The 23,076-nt window shown below is 35.8% G+C and overlaps 1 long non-coding RNA gene across 1 annotated transcript in view; it reads right to left on the bottom strand.

Moving 5' to 3' along the window:
• Positions 1 to 3,446: 3,446 nt before the first annotated feature.
• Positions 3,447 to 23,076, bottom strand: part of LOC113191641 (uncharacterized) — a 42,213-nt gene continuing 22,583 nt past the window's right edge. The window contains exon 3 of the long non-coding RNA XR_003301917.2: positions 3,447 to 6,306. This is a non-coding gene — a long non-coding RNA (uncharacterized LOC113191641). The remainder of the gene's footprint in view (positions 6,307 to 23,076) is intronic.

The following is a 23,076-nucleotide window of genomic DNA, read 5'->3' as shown; positions in this document are numbered from 1 at the left end:
AAGAGTCATATGTGGTTAGTAACTATCATATTTGAAAAAATAGTTATAGGTAATTTCCATGGGGCATGAAGCACTCTGAAACTTGTTTCCTCCCCATTGTCTTTGGAGAGGTTTGGGCATGCCAGACTAGGAAGCCTAGGGCAACTTGTTTCTGTTACGGTCATACTGAGACTCCCCATTCCACATATACCTCGTATTTGGGGGATAGCTCCAAGGAAGACATTAGATGGCCATAAAAAACCAAGTCTAATTTAGAGTCCAGTTAGATTCAATCTGAACTAAACCTGGATTTGTTTTTAAACCGAACTATCCTCTTGGTGTTGGTGTTAGTCAATCTGGAGAAATTCAGCATTGGGCAATTTCAGGGAAAAAGAAATTTCTTTCTGGTTCCCTTGCAACAGCTCAAATGTAGAAGAGAACCGGGATCCCAAGGCCAGTCAGAATAGGAGAAAAAAGAGTGGATTAATCTTTAGGTATCTGGTCACATATGTGGAGGTGGATTCAAGTTCTCCTGAGATCAGAGAGGTAGCTATAAGAAAAAGCACCCCTCGTCCCAACACAGTCACATTCACATGCCTTTGGGTGCTGGTGTCTCTTGGTGACCATGTGTTCTTGACACTGTTATTTTGCTAGGAGTCCTAATCAGAGAACAAAGTAAAAAAGAGGTGATTTAAACCTAAAAAAAAAAAAATGAAACTTAATTTGCTTTAGATCCTTTTGTCAAAGCAACTTACTCATTACACGAGTTTGTTTTAAATAAAGAAAGGCTATCTATCAGGCAGTAAATTATAGTAGTCCTGCTGGATATTAATTTATTCAATGACAACATCGACTCCACTGCTGCTGACTTCAGCTTCTACTTTTGGTTGGTCCTGTGGCCTCAGAGACATTCTTTCAGCTCTAGATATTTTTCTTAGTAACATAGGTATAGTTTAAATCCCTCTTGGATGGCAATGAATTGACCATTCTTTCTCTCTGCTTCGGTCTCCTGGCTACTACCACCTCAGCCAGCTACTTGACCTCACCACTCCCCCCTCCCCACTGTGAACTGATGCACACTTTTCTGATATGACTGCAGTTCATTACTAATTGGGCATTACTGACAGACTGCTGCCTCCAGGCCTGCCATGGGTCTGGCTGCCACCTCAGGAAGCAACATGAATCAGCATCATGATTATTGCTTGCTTTATTCTTAAGGAAAGGAAAGGAACCAGACCTTTAAAAATATACTACGTGTTGTATTTCAGCATGCTGTCCAGTTGCCAATTCTTCTTTCGAAAATTGGTCCTATGCAAACACTATTTAAAAGAAAGTTGGCTTGGGGTATGACTGATATCAGATCATTTCATGAGATAATAGTAGTAAAAGTTTCATTTATTGGAAGCCAGTAATGTGCTAAGCATATTTATTGAAACATTCATTGTTATATTCAGTTTTCACAATAACCAGTAAACTTTAAAACTTTTTTTTCTGTTTTTTTTTTCAGATGAAGAAATAACATTTATGAGTCTAAACAACCTGTCGAAGGTCACAGTTTGGAAGTCACAAACTCATCTAACTCCTGTAGCCAGTGCTGTTTCCATACTGATGGACCAACTTCTGGGGTACAAGGTTCCAGAGAGGAGATAGAGATGGGAATGAAGAAAGGAATATGTCAAGGTGTATGTCAAGGTGTCTAACTTCACTGGGTTAGTTGAAAGCGATAAAGTGTCTATCTTTCACTACTGATGTCACTTAATTTTTCCTCACACAGTACTAGGCACAAACGAGGCACTTGCTGAATGAAATAAATGTTTAAAAATCTGTCCTGAAAATATATTTTCGAGTAAGATTTAGACAGAAACATTGTACTAAGCTTGCCCTGGAGAGACCAAGCATGCAAAGGTCTTTCTTTTTTGTGGCCTTATTTTTGGGGGTGGGATAGAATAGAAAACAGTAATCATAGCAATGAGCAAAATAATTTCAGATGGTGTCAAAGTGCAAGGGGGAAAAAAAAACAGTGTAAGGTGACCCAGTGCTCTGAGTACCTATGCAGGCACAGGAGCACTAATTTAGACTCAGTGGTCTGCAGTGTTCTACAAAAAGGCCAACACCCAAGGAACCTTCAAGATCTGTAAGGAGACTGTGCCAAACAAAGGGAGCATCTCACTAAGTGGGGAGTACAAAAAGAAAAATCAAAGTGCTTCCTGGGGTTTAAATTCAGCAACTGGCAGGACCTTGATGATTTACTGAAATTGGAAGACCTGGAGAAAGCAAATTGTGGAGGGGGAAATGTAAGAGTTTTTTTAATTTACAAAAGGCATTTTTATAATGCTTATTTTTACCAGGTAGACTCTAAATACAATGTCTTATTTCTGCATATTTCTATGAAAAGTTGATAAATTCAATGAATCCATCATTTTCATTTTAAATAAAAAGATACAAGTTATATTCATAATTATTCTTTTTAAATTAGTTCTATTTTTACCAGTATGAATAATAGAAAAAAATGAAAATCTTTAGAAAATTATTTCTAGTTTTTCAAACTCTGCAGTGTATTTTTTAACTACCAAATTATATTCTTAAGCATATTTTTTAAAGAAATGCCATATGCAGCCAAAATTCAAGTTTCTGTGAATCTAATCAAAAAGGTGCATAAAGGCTTACAATAAAATTTCCATTTTTTTAATGCCAGCATGTTCCTTGAACTTGAAGATTATGAATTAGGAAAATATTTCATTTGAAAAACCTAATGATTTTATAAAGTGAGTCCTGGGAAAAACAACATCATAGGCACATTATTACAGTACAATTGTATGGTGAAATTACTATGAAGGTGCAAGATAAGACAATTCTTTATCCTTTGTAGGGAAAAGAGTTAAATTTCTTAGCCTAGTCTTTCAAGAAGAAAGGTTTAGAAACAAAGATTAGGGCTGTTGGAAGGGAATTCCAGGCCGATACAGGTACAAATGTATCAATTGAGAACCTGACTGCTATGTGACTAGAAAATTTAACATCTTCCATCTTAAAAAATAACAATTCATTTAAAAGTCTTAGGATCTAATCTATTTTGATGTTTTGTTTCATTTCACATAAGTATTTTTGCTCTCCCGGTGTTACCAAATGAGGCCCATTTTGTCCACAATACAGAATGCAGATCACTGAAACAAAACAAGTTTTGCAAAAGAGATTTTACTCATGCAGCACCAGTCCTGAGACAAGGTGGCAGCTTCAAATCTCAAATCCACTTCAAATCCACTTCCCAGTAAATAGACTTTAGTGGTGTTCATGGGATGAAGAAAATAGGGTTACCTAAGGTAGGGGGTGGGGTAAAGATGCCTGGAGTAAGGAAAGGGGTTGTAATGGTGGTCTACACATTCCTGAACAAATTTATAGCTTTTCATTGGCCTTGTTCAGAAAATAGCTGAGTAAGTGTGATATAGGGTTAGGGTTTTGGCCCTCTGATGTCAGAAAGTTACCCACTGGATAACACTGGACCCAAGTCAAGGGTAGGTGTTTTTAACCAGTTTGAGATAGGCTAAAGCAACCTTTGAATTCCTAAGAAAATACTGAAGCAATTACAACAATAAGTCAGAGATGTTACCAATAGCAACGCCAATGGAGAAATACTGCTTAGCTCTCTGACTCCCAAAATTGGCAATAAAAGCAAGTAACTGAAAACAAAAGAAGCTAGATGGTTTATTCAGGTTTTCCCTTGGATTCACCAATTTTAAACCAACTTCTCAACATCAGAAATAACAGCAAAATTTTAAATGTTGATTGACTTATAAAGCCATTATTTATTACCTCAACACTATTCTGAAGATATTAGTTGAAAATTATAAAGATAACTATCTAAGTAGTTGGAAGAATAATCGTGCATTTGTCAGAGTTCTAATACTTGTATAAACAAAATAACTGGGCCATCGACTGAAGCATTTATTATTTAACGAGATACTTTAGTGCTTTCAGCACTATCTCCTATAAATATATCATTTTAGCATAAATGCCTTGTAATTTATAATTTTCATGTTCTTGGAGATTCTTATAAGTTAAAAGCATCTTCTGTAACAAATTAAATTTGAACATAAAGTATGTCTCAACTAGTTCTTTGACCTAATTATTTACTCTTCACAAGTGCCTATGAATACTGACTTCATTCAAAGATGATTATAAAATCTAAACATTTTAAAATGTGAAGGCTGTATAACTTGGCAAATTTGTACTGACTAGTCATTTTAATAATTTTTTTAAAATTTTGTTAATGATGGTACTCTAGATATCTAACTTCCCTTCTATACTAGATTCAGCTGTTAACCATTGTTTATAGCCTTTGATGATTTCTCCTCTTAATCCTAATTGTGAAGGCAGTAGATTATGCAAATTACTAACAAATCTCCTACTGATAAGCTATGCAAATGAAGCACCAAGTGAGTGGCTATATTCTTTTATCATTAATCAGTTGATTTAACTCTCCTAAAAAATGCAAGATGACATGATTGACCCCAACTTGCAAGCCTCCAAAGAGTCGTTTATGTTGTCAATAATGTAGCCAAGAAAGCAAATGCATATTATTTGCATTTAGTTTTTAAAAGCCTGGAAGTTTTCAGTTGTCTTTGCAAGGGCTCCAGATTCTAGCCTCTCTCTCTGTTATATCTGCACCATCTATAATATCATTAGAATCCTAAGCAAACCCTGAGGAAGGGGAGTTGGACTTACTCAGTATGCAAAGCAACAATAGATGAGTTTTCCAGACAAGAGTTCTGAGAAAGAAAACCTGTTGGGAAAGAAAAGAGGGAAAGGTTTCAAGTATTGTTTGTTTTTTTTTCCAACTTGGCTTTTCCACACTCCTTTTTCTGAGAAGCCATTTGTATGTACAAATCACTTCGGTTTATTTTTAAAACCCACACACAGAGAGATGTTGTTTTGTTGTGGTTACATCCTGGTCAGTAGAGGCCCAAAGCTTCCCATCGTGAGAGGAAATGAAGGCTGGCTGGATCTTTAAGGAATCTCTTAATGCACGTGGCTCCTTTCATCTCATGCCTGTGATAGCTGTGATTCAGTCCCTGGTTTATTTGCAAAGGTAGCTTACCGAGAAAATTGAACACAGGCTGGGAGGTGAGCCCCACAAATGGAACAAAGTTTGCATGTTTATTAAGAAGAAAAAGGACAAAGCAATTTCTTCCCTTACATGAAGAAAACCAATCTGCTGTGTTGCAGGAGTCCTACGACTAGTAGAACCAAGGCACTTGGATAGGACAACAGAACATCAAGATAGATCAGATTCCAAAGTTTACAAATAAAAAATCTTGAGGTGCATATGCCCAGAGAAGACCAAATTTTCCAGTTGTGTGGCAGACTACGTTCTCCAACAGTTTCATGTTTTTGTGCCTATGTTGACCTGGAAGGCCCTTCCTGTAGCCCGAAGGACTGCCTGAGAAGAAAAGATATTTTCTTCCAAGACTGAACTAAGACTCTCCTCAGCCTTGATTCCCTCCTCCTAAAGGGCAGAGGGTTATCTTTTCTGGCCACCTCTGTAGCTCTTGCTGCATGATAGTGTTACTGTTGGACAGCCTGGCCTCCAGATTAAATTAGACTGAGCTTCATGAGTTGGAGATCTGTGTAGATACTTGAAGAATCAAGGAACCATGGTCTATCCAGGTATCCAAATTTGGGTTCAGAAAACTAGATCATTCTAAGACTGGTTTGAATCTCTCCCTCTAATGATACACTTTCTGCCACTTATTACTACTGACCAAGTGCAAACTTGTCAACCCTGAATGGGAATTGAACCACTTTAGTACTCGATATGGGAAAGGGAGAGATACTATTAGCAGACAAAGACAAGTTATGTGAAAATTTTTCAATAAACTCACTGTGGTTAATCTGAATTGTCAACTTGATTGGATTCAGAGATGCTCAAGATTAAGAGGTTTCTGGGTGTGTCAAGGAGGGTGCTTCTAGGAATCATTGACACGAGGGACAGCAAACCGAGGGAAAGACCTACCCTAAATGTGGATAGCACAGTCCTATATGTTAGGGGCCTGGACAGAACAAAAAGGTGAAAGATCAAGGAGGCAGCAGCAGAGAGGATCCCCCATTCTTCTTTGGAGTGGGTTCCATTGCTGCTGTGTTGGCATGAGGACATGAGACTCCAACTTCTTCACTCTTCAGAGCAGGTTCTCACTGGTGACTCTCCAGGGAGTTTCCAGGTTTTCTGTCCTGGACCAGGACAGCATCATGGGTTCCTCTGGTTCTGAGGCTCCAGCTTCTTAGACTGAGCAGCTACTGGTTCCTCCAGTTCTCCAGCTTTCCATCATTGTCAGTCTGATATATAGATTATATATATATATATATATATATATAGAGAGAGAGAGAGAGAGAGAGAGAGAGAGAGAGAGAGATAGACAGATAGAGAGAAATGATTATATATATATATATATATATATATATAATCACCTGTTGGTTCTGTTTCTCTGAGAACTCTAACAACTAACAACTCACTATCAGCCCTTGTCAATTTTAGAGTATTCTTTGAAGCTACAGATTCCTACCTTGCTTGTTTTATTCAATAATTTAAAATGATGTTCCCATTATGATATAAAATCAATTTTTCTTGCTGTATTTTTAGTTTTTTGTTGTTGTTGTTGTTTTATTTTTTACATACATGACAGCGAAGTGCTTTATTGCTTTCTGACCAGTACTTCCACAAATTGCCTAAGAAACCATTAAAGTTCTGAGTTTTTTAAAGAGATTATTTTAAAGAGATTATTCTTCTTTGAAGAAATGTGTTTTAAACCCATATGAGACATGCTAATCTTGCATCATGGTCTAATACCCATATTTAGGTATATGCAAGAATATTTAACAACTGGAAATAAAACTTTAATATAGTATTTTTCAATAAATAATTTTAAAATATTCCATCACTCTCTTTTGTCAGTAGTTTAAAAAGATGTCCCTGTCTGAACTATAAGACAGAAATCTTGCCTCTTGCTTTATTAAACTGATAGTCATTAGATTCACTTGTAGTTTTTGACTGCCATCAAGAGGCTAGGTATGCTGAGTCTATACCCAGACAGCCTGAAACTTGGACCCACCCAGCATTCTGTTATCATCACCATCTGGCCAGTCTCCCCTTATCACCCATATTGATGCTGAGCCCCACACCCCACCCCTGCCAGCATCAGGAGATGTGCACACAGATACAAATGCCCCTCCTATTTGAGACCACTCTGCAGCTAGCTAGGGTGACCCTCATTTGCAGAATGCTCTAAGCCCCAATATGTACTTTATAGACATTTGGGTTCCATACAGTAAACCATTTACCATCTGGTACTGATGCCTTATATTTCAACTTTTTAATGAATGATATGTTCATAGTAGTGGTGAACATCAGCTCTGCCTAGAAGGTTCTGGTCTTTATAGATGACTAACAGTAAAAGTCTAATTTTCTTCAGCTAGCCAAATAGCCATCTGGTACTTATACCATAATTTATAGGAACTTGGTTTTGACATGAGGTCAGAAAGAGAATAGATACTACTTATACCATTCAAGTTTTTTAACAAATTAAATAAAAATGAGCACTTGTACAAATTAAATACATTTTATCTCATCCAGTCTTTATATCAATCCTGTCTTCAGGTAAAATCATCATTTTATAATTGGGAAAACTGAAGCACAGAGAAATTAAATTGCCCAAGAATTCATATGCTCACTTCAGAATTCAACCACTATGATATACCACCTTCCTATTAAGTAAATGGCTCTCTAAATGACCAGGTTTATGTACTGAAGTGAACAGAAATATGGTTTGAATTATGATTTCCTCACTTACTAATTGAACCTCTGAAAAAATTACTTTATCACTGTAAGCTTTAATTTTCTCACCTCCAAATCAGAAAGAATAAACCTTCTTTGACATAGTTATTATGAGAAATAAACAATAAAATAAACAGAAAATGATTACTATTGTACCTGGAACATAATAATTCTTTCATGAAAATCAATTCTGCTCTGTAAAATATCTCTCGTTAGCACTATATGGGCAGGAACCATATTGGGCTCATCCTCATAATTACAATGATAAGGATAATAGCTAACTACTGTAGACCGAACCCTTGACACATGGCAGGCACTGCTCTACTCTTTTACTTAGAACAACTCATTCAATCCTTTCAACTACCTTCTATATACATGAGATTAGTATTATCCTCACTTATACAGGTGAGGAAACAGGAGCAAGAAAATCATGTAACTCAACTCAACATCATCCATAGATGGCAAGTGGTAGACCCTGAATTAAAATTTAAACCAGGCACACTGGCTCTAGAATTTGTGCTTTTAACCACTGTTCACTCTTAGTGCTCTAGAGTTTCAATAAATATTTGTAGAGGAATGTGTAATCCTGAAATTACACAATTATTATTTCTTGTGTTAATTTTTAGCTTTCTAGTCCCTAAGAAATATGAAGCTGATATTAGACCACTAATATGTTTTTTCATTTGAATGTTGATGAATTTGTTTATTGGTCCTAAAAAGATAACAAGTTTTGAAAGGACAGAGAAAATTACAAACAACAAAAGCAATAAATATGGCTAGGAAAGAGATACAGTTAGATAATACAAATGGAAGAAATGATTTACAGTAGAAGGGGTAGAGAGAGAAAAGGGGAGGGGAGGGGAGGGGAGGGGGGATAGTAGAGAATAAGACAGACAGCAGAATACATCAGACACTAGAAAGGCAATATGTCAATCAATGGAAGGGTAACTGATGTGATACAGCAATCTGTATACGGGGTAAAATTGGGAGTTCATAACCCACTTGAATCAAACTGTGAAATATGATGTATTAAGAACTATGTAATGTTTTGAACGACCAACAATTAAAAAAATAAAAAAAATATAAAGTTGCTGGATAGGAAAAAAAAAAAAAAAAAAAGAAGCCATACCAAACATGAGACCCCAAGCTGGGGTTCGATTTCTATTAGCCTCATGAGAATCTAATACTTACCAAGTCTTAAATCTTAGCTATAATCTTTTTAATTAAAAGACACTATTTGAGTATGATTGGAAGAAAAGATAACAATGGTATTTCTTTCTAGAATATTTATAAACATTTTAGCAAGTAAAATACAAAAAAATAATAATTTGATTGTAATTTTTCTTTCTGTCTGGATTGTCTCAAGAATACATAAAATATGTAATCCTAGTCACTTGGGAGACTGAAGCAGGTGGACTTCAAGTCCAAGACTAGCTTCAGTAACTTAGTGAAACGCTGTCTCAAAATAAATAAATACCCTCACACATCAGACAGAGCACTAATCTCTAGGGTATATAAAAACCTCAAAAAGCTAGACACCAAAAAAACAAATAACTCAATCAATAATGGGCCATGGACCTGAACAGACACTTCTCAGAATAAGACATACCATCAGTCAACAAAATATGAAAAAAATATTCATTATCTCTAGCAATTAGAGAAATGCAAATCAAAACCACTCTAAGATTTCATCTCGCTCTAGTCAGAATGGCAGCTATTATGAAAACAAACAACAATAAGTGTTGGTGAGGATGTGGGGAAAACGGTACACTCATACATTGCTGGTGTAACTGCAAATTGGTGCAGCCAATATGGAAAGCAGTATGGATATTTCTTAGAAAATTGGGAATGGAACCCCATTTGACCTAGCTATCCCTCTCCTTGGACTATACCCAAAAGATTTAAAAACAGCATACTACAGGAACCACAGCCACACCAATGTTTTTAGCAGCAAAATTCACAACAGCTAAACTGTGGAACCAACCTAGATGCCCTTCAGTAGATGACTGGATAAAAAAAAAATGTGGCATATATACACAATGGAATATTACTTAGCAATAAAAGAGAATAAAATCATGGTATTTGCAGGTAAATCGATAGAATTAGAGAAGATAATGCTAAATTAAGTTAGCTAATCCCCCAAAAAACAAATGCCAAATGTTTTCTCTGATATAAGGAGGCTGATTTGTAGTGTAGGCTGATTTGTAGAGGGAGCATGGGAGAACTCTAGATAGGGCAGAGGGGTGGGAGGGGCAGAGTCGGGGCATAGGGTTAGAAATGATGGTGGAATGTGATGGACATTATTATCCAAAATACATGTATGAAGACATGAATTGGTGTGAATATACTTTGTATACAAACAGAGATATGAAAAATTGTGCTCTATATGTGTAATAAGAATTGTAATACATTCTGCTGTCATATATAAATTTTTAAAAAAGCAAAAACCAAACAAACAAATAGGCCTGGGGATGTATCTCAATGATACAGAACTTCTGGGTTCAATCCCCAGTATTATCAAAAAATTACATAAAATATTATCAATAAGTTAAAAAAGTATGTGCATCTTAGAAAAAGAAAACCCTCTTGTATAAAAAAAAGTTTGAAAATTCCATCTAAGATAGAAGCACTGCTTTAATAAAAAAAAAGATAATCCTCTATGACAAAAAACCTACTTTTAATACTTCATCCAAGTTATCTTTTAGTCTTATGTCAATTTAGAATTTGTTCATACATCATAATATAAATAGGCCATTTGAAAACTGAGACACAAATACTAGTAATCTTAGTTCTTATTTATTAAAATTTAGTGTTTAGTACTATTGTTTAACCTCCATAATTGCTTTTGAAGGTTTACAAAAAGTGTATTTATATATATATATATATATCTTCAAAGATTTTTAAGAGATAAAACTCTCATTTGACATATTTCTTTTATTAATACTATTTGTGAAATAATTCCATGCAATGAATTTGCCACTGTATTTTCTCATGTTTACTGTGATGGAAATTGTGAACTTGACTAGGATGATACAGGTTTAACTATGTATCCTTTAAGGTGGTCAGAATCCTTTTTAGACCTGTGAGGTGTCCTAATTGACCGGTCACATTACTCAGCGTTAAAAAAGAACAAAATCATAGCATTTGCAGGTAAATGTATGGCGTTGGAGAAGATAATGCTAAGTGAAGTCAGCCAATTCCAAAAAAAATAAGTGCCAAATGTTTTATCTGATATAATGGGGGTGACTCATAGTGAGGTAGGGAGGGAGAGCATGGGAGGATTAGATGAATTCTAGATAGGGAAGAGGGGTAGGAGGGAAAGAGAGGGGGAAGGGGATTAGCAAGGATGGTGGAATGTGATGGTCATCATTATCCAAAGTACATGTATGAAGACTTGAATTGGGTATCAACATATCTTGTATACAAACAGAGATATGAAAAAATGTGGTATCTATATATATTAAGAATTGTAATGCAAAAAAGCGCATGTATAATGGCACAAATTGATGTGAACATACTTTATATACAAAGATACAAAAACATTGTGCTCTATGTGTGTAATAAGGATTGTAATGCGTTCCTCTGTTGTGTATTTTTAAAAAGTAATAAAATCAATTAAAAAATACTAACTTATGAAACTAAAAGTCTTAATGCAAGTCATCTCAATCCAATGTCTGCTGTATTAATCACAATACAAATAGCTAAGTATCAGGATATCCGAATGATATTTTGTGGAAAGGGAAGGATCTGAAGGCTGTCAAAGCTTGATGTACTATAACCTGAAAGCTGACTCACATCAACTTTGACACTATTGTTCTATAGGAAATGCTCATCTTTGATCTTATCTTGAAATTTTGAAAGTAGTATCACTACTTTGCATTTGTTTGAGAGTTAATAAATGAGAAACAAGAATACAACCTATTTTAAACTTAAAAAACATTCTCAAGTGAGAAATTCAGAAGGCAAATAGAAACACAATAACCTATATATTATTAAGATCATTGACCCTATAGTCAGACAGACCATGCCTTTATCTTTATTATTTCTTCTTAAATTTACTTATTGTTTAAAGGATCACTATAAAGATTCAATGAAGTAACACATGTAAACCACTTAGTACAATTCATAGCAAAAATAAGTAAATAAATGAACCAACAACAAACTTCCTCCAAATCTCTCATTTCCCAATTGTTTTGCATTGACATTAAGCAAATTAACTTATTTCTCTATGTCTTAATTTAATTATCTATAAATATGATATAATTGAAGGCTTGTTAGAAGGATTATGAAGAAGATGTAAAATTTCTGACATTTAGAGTGAACTTAATAAATGGTTTGGGGTTAAAATTAACCTTCAGTTTTGCTATATATCATGAAATTATACAACTAATACTGACTTCACAACCTGAATCCCTGTGTAATGTTGAGAGCCACAGCCAAAGGAGCCCCAGCAAACTTCCAGCTGCCAGCAAACTTCCAGCTGCCGGCTGATGATTGGCTCACAGCGGCCCCAGCAACATCTAGCTGATTGGCTCCTCTGCGGTGATGCTCATTGGGCTGTTTCCCTGCCCTTCAGACTGCCAGCTGATGATTGGCTCACAGCGGCCCCAGCAACATCTAGCTGATTGGCTCCACCACGGAGCTGCTCATTGGGGGACTTCTTTGGCTCCACCCACGCAACCCAGCCAATCGGCCTCAAGAACAGGAGGATTGTGGGAGGTGGAGAAGCTTGTGTGGGTGAGAGGCTTGTGGAAGCCAGTGGTGGCAGTTGGGCTCTGAGGGTTTTTTCCTGAGGAGCTGTTTTGTTTGGCATTTGTTGTTCTAAAAATAGAGTTAGTTTCTTTTGACAAGTGGCTCCTGAATTGTGCTCAGCCAGACTGCGGCAGTGTAATAAACTTATTAGTACATAGTCAAGCTAAAAGCTTGAATTTTTTTTGTAACAATTAGCTGAGTCTCAGCCAATCACAGCAGAAGAGCTTCAACCAATCACAGGCTCAGACCATGCCCAAATAATGCAATCACCAAACTGGAATCAAAAAAAGCTGTGTCTGTTCCTCATCTCCATTTTCTGTCCGTTAATGCTTCCTGCCTATGAACTCTACCATGAACTTTTCTGCTGCCTAATTTGGAAATTATACCTAGCTCAAGTAAATTCTATTAAAGTTACTTGTTGCAAGATTTTGTTTAACAATATATGGTATATGTATGTAGTGTGTTACATTTAAATTTTATTATACAATTTTAAAAACAGCTATTGATAAGGATAAAATACAGGAGGTATAAATTAGCTAGTACCTCTGAGATGTTGACATGTATTTGAATGGGGTAAATAGTTAAACAACCCATTATTTTAGCTTAAGTTTGTCAGATGAAATCAAACCAGAGTCTCAGCATAGAAGCAATTTTTAAGGTCCATCATCAAAATGATTTATTTAGATGCATTTTCAATAGTTTCTAATTTCAGAAAAGGCACACATTTCTCTTTTTGTGTTCAAGATAGTCAAGCAGAACCCTTTATGATTTGAGAAGCAACTTTCTCATTTGCATATTCTGGATGTTCCATTTAAATTTCTTGTCTTGCTTTTTGTCTGTTTAAGCTTTTATTAATATTACAACAATTTGCATTTTTGTCCCCATAAAGAAGGATTTTTAAAAGTGTCTTTTTGTTGGTTCTGCTTTCCCTCAACACAATGGCATCTGAGCATGAGAAACTATTTTTTAAAGTTTTCTATTCAATTCAACATTATAAGAAAATATTTTTTAATTAACATAAAAATAAAAGCCTATGCATGTTTCTCCTGAATTTGAGCAAAGAAAAAAAATGTATGCAAACATCAAGCTGGTGAATTTCATTTTTGGTCCCTATGTCAACACAAGATGGCCACAGCAAAACCAGATCATTTGTATCCATCTCACAAGAGTATTTCCAAGGCACAAGATCCACTAAAATTGGAATTCCATTGATTGGTTTCAGTCACATGCTCATCCTTGAAACTGTTCTAGAGGGATGAAATTTGCTCATTGGTTTAGGCCTAGGTTATAACTCTATTTCTTAAATGAACCTTGGAGCCCACCAAGCTTCCTGGTCAAAGGGTGAAAAAGTGTTGTAGCCTTAAACCCCAATTAGAAATGACTGCTAGAATGAAGAATACAAACCTCAAGATGGCCAACAATCAATCTTTTTTTTTTATCAAATATTCACATTATTTTGAAAAATCAGTTCAAGTTTCTTTCCATGACTAGCTGGCCTGTCTGAGGGCTGGGTTGCTATCACAGCCCCTGACATACAATAGGCATTTAAACAGTGTATTGGCAGGCTTTGTCCTTGAGTTCCTTCTTAGCATAGCAGGCAAAGAGACCCTGTATGGATATATCAGATGATGTCAATCCCTACATATTTCTATCTCATGTCTAGCAAAGTGTGAATTCCTTACAAAGTCCAAAGAGCTTTTCACATTATGGTCTCCCCATTCCGTTCTGCTCTGTCTTCTTCTCTTGGTACTTCTTTATCTGGATCTCTGCTCCAACCACCCTGGTCTCCTTGCTATTCTTCCAAAATGCCAGGACTTCTGCAGGTGGCCTTCTGTCTGAAGTCCTCTTCTGTCAATCAGATCTGAGCTCACTCCTCTTCCCCCAGGTATTCCCTGGCTAGCCTATCTCAGTTGAATCCACCCTTGTATGAATTTCTGTCCATCTTTATTTGTCTTTGCTCCATAGCATCATCTAAAATCCTTAGGGTAATTATTACTAATGCTTTTCTGTTCTTATCTCTAGGATATAATGTTATTAAGGCAGAGGTTCTGGATTTTTTTATTCATGACTATATTCCCAATTCTGTAGTGTCAATAAATATCCATTGAAAGAAAGAATATGCTTCTCTTATTCATCCTCCAATAACAGGTACACTCCAACTCTGCATTTCAATAACTTTCTCCAACATTCTTGCTCCTTAAGGTGGGTTAACTTCACTCACTCTCAATTCCCTGATTTCTGGCACAGAGAATATGCTCAATAGATAAGCAAGTAAAGGTGTATAACTTATTGAGTGTACAATAGCAGTGAACGCTCCGAAAGATTTCACGAAATATTACATCATATTTTGAAACTGAATTTTTGTTATGCTGATCTTGGAGCCCTTATATCATCCCACACATGAGAAGTTATGTACGTGCCAAAATGAGCTTGTTCTAAATCTAACCACATCCTCAAATTTTCTTCAGCCATTTGTCTTTCAAGGCCCTTTCCCTAATACACACACACACACACATCCAGACTTATTTTATCATCAAGTAGAGCATATTGCAGCAATAGATTTATTAGCATGAACATGCTGGCAGGAAATGGAAGACTTCTGTTACTCTCACAAAGCTTTCTATAGAGTAGAATAAGAGGCACAGGCCTGCACTGACCCAGCAGGAGTGGGAGGGAGGAGGTGATGTGGCTGTTCAGGCTTCTGGGGCTTCCTCTGGCCCCAGCACACTAGGGTGGATCTACCAGCATGACTCAATTTGAAGCCTCCTCAGAAGATTTGGCCAACTTTACTTCCTGCTCCAGTGAGACTTGGCTCAACAACTGAACAGGCCAAAGCCTGCTAAAGAGCCCATTAGCAGATTCAACAATAAAGAGATAGGGAAGAGAGGAAATAAGGCAAGAACTGAAACCTTCTGTTAAAACAACATCAATTCCCCATAATGTCGTCCTTTATAAACAAAGCTCCCATGGAAGACTTGTGAAAGGTTTAAAATTCTCATGAGGTTTTTCTGACCCAAACACAATTTTATACCCACTGACAGGCCCAGAATAATGTCAAAGTTCTGGTAATTATGAACCTAAATATGTTAGAGCATCAAAATTTAAAAAAAAAATTAAAAGAGGGCCCCAAATAATCTGATATAATTGCTCGAGTCTATTGAGAATATAAATGAGTGGTTTGAATATGTTTGTTTGGATGTTTGACTTAATTTTTAGAGGAGAATACGCCTTTATAATTGCCCCATGAGTTGGAATAAAGGCCAGATACATATGGAAACACTCTAAGAAACTCATTAGCCTCCACTTCTGGATTTTAGAGCTTCTAGGTAAATATTGACTTAAAATTTTTGAGTCCTATCAGGCATCAAGCATGATGGCACTTTCTAAGTTTCTTAAACACTAATAATTATACCACTAATTATGTGCTTACTATGCTCCAAACAAGACATTCTATGCTGTTGTAGAGAACTTGCTTTATCTTCATGACAACTCTGTGATTTAGGTATCACCATCTATTTATACAGCTAAGAAAATGGAGGCACAGGGAATGTAAGTGGCTGTTTTCAGTCACACAGCTAGCAGCCTGCAGAACAGGATTTAAATCCACATCCTGTGGCTCCTGAATACACACTAACCATTGTACTTTACTTCTTTTCAGTGAATACCAACCATTCTTAGCAATCACTGAGTCCTTCTAGCCTGCAGACTAATGATCCTTGAGTTGGAAATAGAGGCTCCTAGATAAACATTCACAGTATATGCTCCATTCTCTAAAAGGAGATCCAAATGACATGTTTCTGCCAGCTGGAAGTGTGTTGGACCATCTATGTTTCCTTCCCAAATTGCCATTCTTGGCCTTGGCTCTTTCTGATTAGAGACCACATTTATTCTATCTGGTTCTTGGATCCTCCTGTCATATCAGAAAAGTGGCATTGCTTGGCACTTCTGATGTTTCAGACTAGATTTAGGACTTGCATTTCTTGGTGTAATCCAGGATTGGCCCTGATTTGTATTTCACTGTGCTCTGCAGCTGGAGTACAACAGTCTGGAGGCCTGGAATGGATATGAATATTAACAATTCTATTATCAAGTGCTCCATATGCTTGTGTCTTGAAGCCCATTTGGTCATAGCCTGTTTTCCCCTTGTGGGCTCTGACCAAGATTGCTTATCTTAAGAAACATTCCAAATGAAGACTTCAGAACATTTTCTCAAAATGATTGAATGCATCCTTAGGGCCTTTTCAGATTTTTCCAAAAAGTTATAATTGTGAGCCAGGCTTTGCAACACACAGCATGACAAATGTTATCCTCTGGCCTTTTAATTTAGTTGAATTGTAGGATAGAGGCATATTCAGATGCTACTTCTGTACATTCATCCTAAGCCAACCCGTGGATTGCTGTAGGAGATAGAATAGCTACTTCTGTCAGCTTTTTTATGTCTAAGCTGTGATTTCATGACCAACAGCACACTGAATTACTAAATAGGAAGAGTCTCTCTCTAGAATTAGCTAAAAACTTAAAAGACAATTAAGAACTTTTAGAGTAAATTCAGTAATATTTGCTAAATATAAATTAGGTGTTATATAGTGGAATAGACTACATAGATATAGGAACAAATAGTAACAACAATGGTTAATAATTTCTATCTCTTTCTATGCTAAGATTGATGCACTAAAAATTTATTTCATCTAATAGTCAGTACAATATATATATATATATGAGATAATCCTATTATCCCCAGTAAAGTAACTTGTTCAAAGTCATATGGGTAATATTTGGAAAAGGTGGATTCTAATTCTGACTTTAATGTGAATCCAGAGTCCTCAGCTTGAACCACTCCTAGCCAATATATTAATAGAATAAATCGATGTGATATGTAAATAAATTATTTTAATATTGTTTGTACTTACGCCTAATCTATGGGTTTCAAAGGCTCCTCTTTGGTAGATAATCTCTTACTCCATCAGTGTGGCTGGGGTCCAGTGTTCAGCAGATAGTGTGGTACCTCACATTGAGCACCACTGGCTTTCCTCCCTGGTTGCATAATACAGGACAACTGACAGAATATCCTGCCCATGACCATATGACCTTGAGCTTTGTATGATAACTTCTGGTGATTAAAGCTACCAAGCAAAAGGAAAAATGGCTGTTTACCCCTGGGAAAACTGAAGTGTGGAGTCACAAGCTATTTCCCCTCTATCATTGTTTCACCATTACAGGTACTCACTCCCACCTTGCTCCTTGGCTATTAATCTCCTTGTCCTCATCGTATGCAGAACTGAGCCTGATTTCACTACCCTACTATGAAACTTCCATTACAGTACTCCATCTTGAGTGAAGACTTCTTTACCATCTTTAATAAGCATCAATTTTTCCTTTAACACTTTTTAATGTCCTTCTGCTTTTTGAAAGTATCTTTTGAAATCAGCTCCTCTTGTAAACTTTGATTAATCATAACAGATGTGTCATTATTTCTGCAGAAATTTAAACTTTATACCATTTAGTTTTTACAATTTTCATGGAAACTAAAATCAATGGTTTTTTAAAAAAATTTTGATTTATACTTAGTAAAGTTGCCTAGAAATTTTTATAAATATCTGTCCTGAACCTGTCATGTTATCTGAGTGAAGTATAGAGATGAACTCCAGGTAATTTTCAGTTGTCTTTGATAATGAAGAAATACTCAACAGTATAGAAAAAAATAAGTCTACTAAGTAGAGTCAAAGTTAACAAATGCAGCAGCTTTAAATTCAAAAAGCAACAAGAAATAAATGATGATCACAAACTATTAGGGCTCTGATCAAATTGTAAACTTATTCCATTTTCCTAAACAAAACATGCCATTGAAGGAAATTAGTTTTAAAATCTGTCCAATTAAAACACTTCATGGATAAAGTTCTTTTGCTGGGTGTAGTAGCACATGCCTATAATCCCAGCAACTAGGGAGGCTGAGACAGGAGGATCCCTTGCAAAATAGCAAGGCCCTAACCAACTTAGTAAGACCCCATTCTCAAAATTTAAAAAATAAATAAATAAGGGCTGAGTGTAGCTCAGTAGTAAAGTGCCCCTGGGTTCAATCCTGATATGTTCCCACCTCCACCTCCTGCCCCTCAAAAACAGATGTTGTTTTGAAAAGCTGCATTTTTATAAAGTGAGGCTTACTATAAGTATAGAGAAAATACCATTTCCTGCTATTACAGTGAATTTTCATGGTTTTTCTAACTTCCTGAAAATGTGCTTTGATAGAGGAACTAAATACAGAAGATGGATCCAAACAGATGAATTGCTAACATTCCAACCTGCTGTCTTAATTTGATAATTCAAACCCCCTCATACAAGTATCCTAAACCACATTTAAATTATTAATCATGGTTAATAAGATAATGATAATGCGATAAGCAGGATGTGTTAGTTGTCATTCTAAAAGGCTTTCAAAACTCAATGAAGATTTCTGGAAGTTAGCTTTATAGACTTCATGATCCCTTCTGTTTCTTCCTCCTCCTCCTTCAAGAATTTCAAGGGGAGGAACAAACTCATGCTATTTAAACTCTATCTGAAGTCTACCTTTGATGTTGGCATAAGTTATATCGGATATTATTTTTCATTGTAGGGAACGGTGGCAGATTTTCTCAAGGGAAGCAGACAATGAGGCAGAAAATTCCAAAAGGTTTGGTTTGCAAGTTTCTATGATTTAAATCTCTAGATTTATGAAAGATATAAAGCATCAAGTTTAAAATAAGCACTCTTTTAAATATAACTCAATTTTATCAAATGTTGGCATTTTTGCCATAATTTTAAAAGCCTTTGTTGTTGTTGTTGTTTTGTACCAGGGATTGAACTCAGGGGCACTTTACCATTGAGCACATACCCTGCCCTATTTTATATTTTATTTAGAAACAGTGTCTCACTGAGTTACTTAGCACCTCACTGTTGCTGAGGCTGGCTTTGAACTTGCAATCCTTCTACCTCAGCCTCTGGAGCCACTAAGATTGCAGGTGTGCTTTCCATATTGGCTGCACCAATTTGCAGTTCCACCAGCAATGTATGAGTGTGCCTTTTACCCCACATCCTTGCCAACACTTATTGTGTTTATATTCTTAATAGCTGCCATTCTATTGGAATGAGATGAAATCTTACAGTAGTTTTGATTTGCATTTCTCCAATTGCTTGCGATGATGAATATTTTTTCACGTATTTGTTGATTGATTGTATATCATCTTCAGAGAAGTGTCTTTTCAGTTTCTTGGCCAATTTATTGATTGGGTTATTTGGGTTTCTTTGGTCTTAAAATTTTTGAGTTCTTTGTATATCCTAGAGATTAGTTCTCTATCTGATGTACGTGTGGTAAAAATTTGCTCCCAAAATGTAGTCTCTCTATCACCTCATTGATAGTTTCTTTTGCTGAGAAGAAGCTTTTTATTTGAATCCATCCTATTTATTGATTCCTGATTTTAATTCTTGTGCTATACGAGTCTTATTAAGGAAAGCAGTATAGAGATTCTTTGGAAAACTGAGAATGGAACCACCATTTGACCCAGCTATCCCACTCCTCAATCTATACCCAAAGGACTTAAAAACTGCATAACACAGGGACACAGCCACATCAATGTTTATAGCAGTACAATTCACAATAGCTAAACAGTGGAACCAACCTAGATGCCCTGCAGTTGATGAATGGATAATGAAAATGTGGTATATATACACAATGGAATATTACTCAGCAATAAAAGAGAATAAAATCATGGCATTTGCAGGTAAAAGTATGGAGTTGAAGAAGAGAATGCTAAGTGAAGTTTGCCAATCCCCAAAAAACAAATGCTAACTGTTTTCTCTGATATAAGGAGGCTGATTCAGAGTGGGGTTGGGGGCAGAGCATGGGTGGATTAGATGAACTCTAGATAGAGCAAAGAGGAGGGAGGGGAAGGAAGGGGGATTGGGGGTAGGAAAGACAGTGGATTGAGATGGACATCATTACCCTAAGTACATGTATGAAGACATGAATGTTGTGATTCTGTGTACAACCAGAGATATGAAAAATTGTGCTCTATATATGTAATATAAGTTGCAATGAATTGTGCTGTCATATATAACAAACTAGAATTTTTTAAAAAAATAAGATTACCAGCAGCACTGCAGCTGGCTAAAGTCTCTTTTAAGAGAGTCTCTCAAATTGTCAAAACCCACAGTGTACCCCTTCTTCAATTCAGATGTAACCACTGTCTTAAATTTGTACTTATTACACTACAAATAATTTTATACTTCATCACAATTAATAATATATCTATATATGAAAATATATCTGAAATAGAATACATTTTCATCATCTGTTAGCAGTATGTTTTATGTTTTTAAAAATTTATATAATCATTGTACATTTAAAAATAATTATATGCTATATTTGTGATTCTAGTTAGTATTTTTAAGTTATATATTATTTTATACCCATTTTCTCCATTGATGGGGGTTTAAGTTGTTTCCAACTTTTTCCCTATGATAAATAGTTAGGTTTTGGTGTTCTCAAATGGAACATAAACAATTTTACACAACATCAACATCAAATAAGGCCATCTGTGACTATAATAGATCAGGACAAAAAGCAGGAGTTCTGTGTAATCATGTTTGGATATAGACAAAAGCATGAATATTGTTTAAACAACGAAAATGACTAAACGCACCTCTTTCCTGGCTAACAAGAGTGCTGCTGCTTCTTTAGCAATTATAGCCTTAGATTTGCCCTAGACTTCTCTCCTTTTAGGTAAGATTTAATAAAATACCCAATTATACAATTATCGCACTTCTCAACAGTATTCATTTCCGAGCAAAATCAAACCTCCTAAGCCTCTCCCCATATTCCTCAGCACAGCAAACAAGCAACCCAAATGGTTATAGGAGCCCTCCTAGTGGCCATTGGCTATAGGGCCCCGATTTCAATGAGTCTGAAGATCTTTTCACTTATATATCAGCAAAGATAACCATCAAGGGTGCAAGCTGACTTTGACTCTGAGATGATCAGAGGGGGCTTCAACTCTGTTTCCTCTTCTTGCATTTACTTTCCTGAACTGCCTATTCCCTTTTCCCATTTCTCTATTGTTTTTTTAAATTTTGTTATATATTTATAAGGGCTCTTTATATTTTCAGGATACAGCCCCTTTCTGTGTGCTGTAAATATTATTCAAATCTATAGTTTTTACTGAAAATTGGTTTTTATACACTCATTTTTATTGCTTTTGCAATGCTTTGTGATTCTTATACCTTAAGGAATTCTTCCCTATTTAAAGGGAATAAATATATATTTAAAAGTCATAAATATATCCTTTTCTATTTTCCTATTTGTTTTTGAAAAATATTAATTGTATATATTCTATTTATGGGAGAATAATGTGATGTTTACATGTACACTTCCTTCTTCTATCCTATTTGTAATTTTGAAGTTTTGTTTTTTTCATATTTTGTCCACTAACATCCCAGAATTTATTTTGTCTATGGTGGCAGTACAAATTAAATTTTTTTCCAGTCTGGATAGTGATAAACCTTACTGGACAGTCTTTCTTTCCCTAATCATTTATGAAGTTATTTCTGACAAATAGTAAGTTTCCAAAGAAATGTATGAGTCTGGTTCTTGATTCCATTATCCCATTATTTTTATCATTCCTCACACTAACATTCATTTTTTTATTTAATTATTGTGCCCTATTCTTCTCCTTCGAGACACTTACTATTTGTGTTTAAATGAGCTTTTCTTTAATGTCTAATTTCTCATTAAACTAAGCTCTGTGTGGAAAGCTCAGTGTTCTGCATAGGGCCTCAATACAGAGATTCAGTACATATCTGTTAAATGACAGGAGGCATGAGTAGAAGAATAAATGAACGTTTATTAGAATGTAGAATAATGATAAGTCTAATGACCTGAACTTTAGCTGCATGTGGCCTCCCGGCATACTCAGTCACAACTCTTCTGATTTGAACATGCTATTGGGATCCCTCGGTCTTCTCTATTTACATCTCCCTGTTTGGGTTGTTCCTTAGAAGGAAGAGCAGAAAGTTTGTTTTTATTGCTTCACTTTGATCTCATCACACCTGTATAAATACTTAAAAATTTTCACATAAATGAGCATTTTTCTTGTTGTTTGTATTGCCAACTTTTCGATATATTCTCTAATATCTACATCAACTTTTTCCTTTCATAATAATAATTATAAGAGTGAATACTTAAGTACTGAATACCATGCACAAGACTCTGATCTGTAAGTCCTTTCAATACATTAGCTCATCTCATCCTCACCCCTCAGGGGAGTGCGTCCTTATTATAGAGGAGGAAGCTATCACTTGGAGTTTAAGCAGATCTCTAAAATCACATGGAGACAACTTCAAGTCTATTTATAGCTTATTTTACATAGACATTCTGCTTTGAAATGCATTTCAGATAATATAATTTGTATCAAGGTAAGGAGGATATCCAGGGTGGTGTCTTGCTTCACTGGAAACTACAGGGCTGGCATCTCCAAGTGTGCTGAGTTGTGGCT

The sequence above is a fragment of the Urocitellus parryii genome, chromosome 5, assembly GCF_045843805.1.
Source record: "Urocitellus parryii isolate mUroPar1 chromosome 5, mUroPar1.hap1, whole genome shotgun sequence".
NCBI lineage: Eukaryota > Metazoa > Chordata > Mammalia > Rodentia > Sciuridae > Urocitellus > Urocitellus parryii.
This window is presented reverse-complemented; position numbering and strand designations above follow the sequence as displayed.